Source organism: Cannabis sativa, chromosome X, assembly GCF_029168945.1.
Source record: "Cannabis sativa cultivar Pink pepper isolate KNU-18-1 chromosome X, ASM2916894v1, whole genome shotgun sequence".
Lineage (NCBI taxonomy): Eukaryota > Viridiplantae > Streptophyta > Magnoliopsida > Rosales > Cannabaceae > Cannabis > Cannabis sativa.
The window spans coordinates 19737010-19743009 of record NC_083610.1 but is presented as its reverse complement, the minus strand read 5'-3'; the positions used below and the strand labels follow the sequence as shown (position 1 = coordinate 19743009).

The 6000-nt window shown below is 38.2% G+C and overlaps 1 non-coding gene across 1 annotated transcript; it reads left to right on the top strand.

Annotated features, from left to right (window-relative positions):
• Positions 1–5363: 5363 nt before the first annotated feature.
• LOC133032842 (small nucleolar RNA R71) lies at positions 5364–5470 on the top strand. Its single transcript, XR_009685432.1, has one exon. It is a non-coding gene; the product is annotated as a small nucleolar RNA R71 (small nucleolar RNA).
• Positions 5471–6000: the final 530 nt, after the last annotated feature.

The following is a 6000-nucleotide window of genomic DNA, read 5'->3' as shown; positions in this document are numbered from 1 at the left end:
TTTAGAATATTGAACTCACAATTATCAACATCACACAAACAAGTTTAATATCAAATAAAGTGTAATATAAGCTTGTAACTCATTCACATTTGAAAAAACATAACTCATTCTAGCTCATTCATACATTTGAACGAAAGAAAAAAAAAATCAACACATCAAATTAAATTTTGACTGAGCGCAGTAAAATATCATTACTAGATAACATTTACATGATTAAAAAAAAAAAGAAAAAAGAAGTCATCGATAGACAACAAGTTTTTTTTTTCCAGCAACTATTTTTTTTTCTTTTCCAGCAAAGAATCAAAAAATAAAATAGCAAAATTATCAGTAAATCAAAGGAAAAATAAAGAAATAGTGTCAAGTAAAGCAAAGAAAAAATTCAAAAAATAAGAATTAAGTAAAGCAAAGAACAAACAGAAAAGAAAAAAAAAATAATAGGAATGAAGATTGAAAGCTAACCTCAAATATGCGGCTGCCGCTGAAAATGGTGAAGAATAGAAATTTTGTGTTGAGTGTTCGTCGGCTGCTACTGGTGGTTATTTGGCGACAATTTTCTGGAGAAGCATAGGGGTTGAGTTGTTGATGGCCTGAGGATGGGCGGCAGCGACTGTCGATGATGGGAGAAGAGAAGACGATGACGAACAGAGAAGAGGGCGGGGACGACGAGCGGAGAAGAAAGGGGGGGGGGGGGGGACGATGGCGGCTGTGAAGAAGGGGGGGACGACAGCGGAGAAGAGGGGTTTAGTTTTAGGGTTTTTTTTGTTTTAGTTTTTTTAGGCAGCCTTTTTTAGGTATAAATTAAATTTAAAAAATAAATAAAAAAAATAATATATTACGGGTACGGGTTGGACCCGCCCGTTTTTAGGCAAACCCGTACCCGCCCGCCAAACAGCGGGTTAAAACTCAACCCAATCCAATTTTTGCGGGTTTTTAATGGGCGGTTTCCATACGGGCGGATTCTAATGGGTTAGGCGGTTCCCACGGTTTAGCGGTTTTTATGTTCAGGCCTACCTACAACTGGAAAGTGTTATACATCAAGGAATGTGGTCTTTGACGAGACATCATCATGGTGGTCATCACAAAAGGAAGCATTACCAGATTCTAAAGAAATGGAAGATGAATTGCAGAAGAAAATGGGGGAGCTGTTACGAAAATTCTGTTTATTACGCAAGTGTACGTATCAAGTAGTATCTCACGCAAGTGAGGTCGAACCACAGGGAATTGAATTAAGTACTACTAAATTATACTTATGATTCTATTTGGTAAAATAATAAGTTTGCAATTTTAAAAGTAAATAACTCAGAAATTAAAGAGAAAATAAACGAAGATTAATCAAGATGAGAGATTAGGGAGGTGAATCCTGTTGATAAGCTACCTATGTCAATACCTAATTGCTATCCTTATCTCAATGTGAAAGACAGATTATGAATTAACCTAACTCTTTTCAGATCTTTTAGGTTCTAAATAATATGTTCTCTAATTAACTTCTTAATTAGATCAACACAAAATCAGCATTAAGCAATAATCTATTAGTCACTAAGGCTGTGTAAATACTTTCGTTTTACATTAAAACCTAGACTATCCAAATTTTAGCATTCCTAATTCTCACTTTTCAGATTTTGAATTAGGATCATAGAACATGTAAAAGGTGATCAAGCTTGCACATGAAATTAAACACAAATAAAGATAGTATTCACACATAAGATGAAGGAATGGCAATTATTTATTAACTAGGCATAAACTTAAACAACAATCATCATCCTCCCTTATTGGGAAATTTAGTTCATAATAACTCTAAAAACATCCATGATTAATTCAGAAATAAAAACAAACATAAAGATGAATAAAAAGGGTAAAAGAAAGAAACTAGAAGGTGGTATCGCTCCGGGTCTTCAAGATAGCTCCTCTCCACTTTGCCTCCACTATTAGGTCTGTTTTTGCTTGCCTTTGACCTTCAATGTCGTATTCCTTATATAGGGATTAGTGGTGAGCCTCCAATTGAGTAAAAAATCAAAATTAGGTCAAATCTGCGATTTCCGTACCTAGTCGCGACAAGCATTTAAGCTGGTCGCGACTACAGGCAAAACTCGAAAAACTGAGTTTCTGCCAAACTCACGAAGTCGCGACCAGGGTCGCGACCAGGAAAAAGGGTCGCGACCTGGCTCTCTGGAGGTCGCGACTACTGATGCTTCTGGAACCGAATTTTCTAATTTTTTTCCAAGTTTGTCCCAGTTTTTCGCCATTTGACTGAATTCGAACTTTAACACCCCGGGAACCTAAAATAATGAAAATCAAGCGTAAAACTGCTCCAAAAGACACCAATAGACGAGATAATGCTAACTTTAAAGACCCGAAATATAGGTTAATTATAATCTAACAAAATCCCCCAAACTAGATTCTTACTCGCCCCCGAGTAAGATAAAAAAAAACTAACTACGCTATCAGATAATCACTACGCTGCTGACTCATGCTCTGTTTTCTTCCTTGCATAAACTAGAATTTTGATCCTACTAACTCTAACAATTAACTCGGATGCTCAATTAATAACACTATGTACAACTGCAACAATCTACTCAAATATGAAACATCGTTATAAAAGTTTTACTCTTTCCATTAGTTCCACAGCCCGATAACTCATAAGCTTGCATGTTTACCTTTCTCCACTAATGTTGACAGTATTCTTTGGAATCATTAGGTCTTTTCAAGGCTTAGGTAATATGGCTCAGATATTCAGGGATAGGCAAGAGACAATTTTGGCTCAAAATATCATAAGCACACAAACAGAACCCCCAAGCTTTTTACTTTTCTTTTTCTACAACCCCATACTGTTCCCAAGTTTACCAAGATTGAGAGAAGATATATTTCTTTATTTTCCAACATCATTGAAATCATATTCTTTATTTTTTTTTCAGTGCTTTTTTTTCAGTGACATTGAATTACACAATTTGTTCTTCTTCTTCCTTTTTTTTCCTCTTCTCAATCTTACAAATTTTTTCTCCCTCTCACTATTTCGTCACACTAAATGTTTCTTTTCCCCCAAACTAATCATATAGCTTATGATATCATGGATAATCATGGTGAGAATAAAAATTAATAGTGTGGTTGCAAAATTTCAAATCAGTGGGTGAAAACACAACAGGTTAAGGCTCAAAAGGGTAACTAGGGATATACATTATGGTAGGCTTGAAAGGCTCAAACTATCCAACAAATGCCTAAGTCATATTCCAATTGAACACTATCAAGGATTTCGCTTCAAAAGAATAAACATGCAAGTTCTAAGCTATCCTGTCAATCTTACCACAAACCATAGTAAAACAGTTATAACAATTTTCACAAATTGAGTATTTGCAGAAAAACACAGGTTTCTAAGCATCCAAACTAATCCAAAGAGTTAACAAAATCAAGCACACAGTTATTTTACAGTTTCAGATCACATCACACTAATCAGCAGTATACAACTATCATCAAGCTTATTGCCATTCCTTAACTAAAGCAAAAACTAAAACATAAAATTAAAATGCAGAAATTAAAGTGCAGAATTTAAAATTTTTAAGCCTCTCCCCCCAAACTAAATATTACATTGTCCCCAATGTATACAGGAATATACAGAGAAAAGAGACTTACCTGAGACCCTCTCAAAAAGGGTTGGGTGGACCCTTTTCATCCAAAAGAGCCCTCGTACTAAATGAAGAAAACTGACCACCAATAGTGTTGATTTCAGATTTTTGCACAAGAGTAAGCTCACCTTCAGAACTACCACACATCAATCTTTTCCAACGACGCTGAATCGTTCGAAGTCGCTCTTTAGGCTTTGCTTTCTTCTTATCAGCTTTAACAAAAGAACCCTTCACCATCTCAATCTTGCAACAGGTAGGAATGTCAGTTGGGGCAAAAACATTAAAATTGACCTCTTCATCTTGCACTCTCAACTTTAACTCTCCCTTTTGAACATCTATTATCGCTCGGCCGTGGCTAAGAATGGTCTTCCCAAAATAATGGGAATAGTTGAATCTTCCTCCATATCAAGAATTAGGAAATCACAGTGGAAGATAAACTTACCAACCTTCACCAAGACATCTTCAATTATCCCACGAGGATGAGTCAAAGAACGATCTCGCCATTGTAAAGTCACCGTTGTAGGCTTTGATTTTCCCAATCCTAGCCTGCGAAGGCGTACAATGGCATTAGATTAATGCTTGCTCCCAAATCACACAGAGCTTTGGTTTCCACCGAACCCCCTATAGAGCATGGAATATTGAAACTACCCGGATCTTTAAGCTTGGGCGGTAGTTTCTTTTGCAAAATGGCGCTACACTCCTCAGTTAATGCCACTGTTTCATAGTCCTCCAATTTTCTCTTCTTAGACAATATCTCCTTCATGAACTTCACATAACGGGGCATTTGTTCCAAGGCTTCAGCAAAAGGAATGTTGATGTGTAGTCTTTTGAAGACCTCTAGAAATTTTGTAAACTGCTTGTCTAGATTGGTCTTACGGAGTCTCTGAGGATAAGGTATCTTTTCATGATGATCAATACTGATTGGTGGGGACTGTTGTGGTTGTGTTGAGCTATCAGTAGCCTTCTCTACTGTTGGTGTTGGGGTTGGCACTAGTTGAACTTTAATCTCCTTATTTACCTCAATTGGTTGTGTCAATTCAGGCCCATCATACTTCTTACCGCTCCTCAGGGTAATTGAATTGCAGTTTTCCTTAGGATTAATTTCAGTTGTACTAGGCAAATTTCCTTGAGGACGGGTTGCTACCTGAGTTGCTAATCTGGGCCCATCCGAGTCTGTGTCTTTAATGGAAGATCTAGTTTCGGTCATGAATTGTAGCAATAAATCTGTCCGCAAACCGAATTTCCACCGCAGGTTTGTTGCCGATTAAACCGTTGATTCCGATTCGGTTCGATTTCGTTGCCGATAGAACCCACTCGTTTCTTCTGCTATTACCCTGGTTGAACCCATAGTTGTTGTTGTTGTTCTGTGAATAGTTTCCAATGGCTTTAGCTTCATCCATTGGCAAATCATCCACATCAGCTTGGCATTCTGAAAAGTGATGGCTTCCCCCACATAACTCACACACAACTTGGGCTTGTTTAGCTTGCCCTGCAATTAGCTTTGTCAATGCCTCAACCTGTGCTGTCAACTTTGTGATGGCATCAACCTCTAACACACCAGCTACATTCTTTGATTGACTCCTCTCAGTTGGCCACTGTTGATTGTTTAGAGCCATCTCCTCCAATAGATCATAAGCCTCATTAGCACTCTTCCTCATAAAGGCTCCTCCAGCTGCAACATCTATTAAAGTTTTTGTATTTCCTACCAACCCATTGTAGAAGTTGTGGACCAGCATCCACTTCTCTATACCATGGTGATGACACTTTCTGATCAGATCTTTAAACCTCTCCCAAGCCTCATGGAGAGATTCATTATCTTGTTGGCAGAAGTTATTAATTTCTCCTCTCAGCTTTGCAGACTTGGCTGGAGGAAAGAACTTTGACAAGAATTTCGTTGCCAGATCATTCCAGGTGGCGATAGAGTTGGGTGGCAAGGAGTTTAGCCAACTCTTGGCTCGCTCTCTAAGAGATAATGGGAACAGTCTCAGTCGAATAGCATCATCACTAACTCCATTAACTTTAAAGGTTTCACAAAGTTCCATGAAGTTAGAGAGATGCAGATTAGGATCTTCAGAAGGGAGGCCACCAAACTGAACTGAAGACTGCACCATCTGAAGTATGACAGGTTTTATCTCAAAGTTATTTGCATCCACTGTCGGTGGCCTGATACACGACTGCACTCCCGTCAGAGTAGGGAGAATGTAATCTCTCAAGCTGCGGCCATTAGCTTGATCTTCCACTGCGCCACCATTGTTACCGTTATTGCCTCCATTGTTTGCAGCATTGGCAGCCATGATGTCTGAAGTTTCAGCAGTTGCTGAAACTCCCTCTTGCCTCTTGTTCTTTCAGTTTCTCCTACAAGTTTTCTCGATTTCGGGATCAA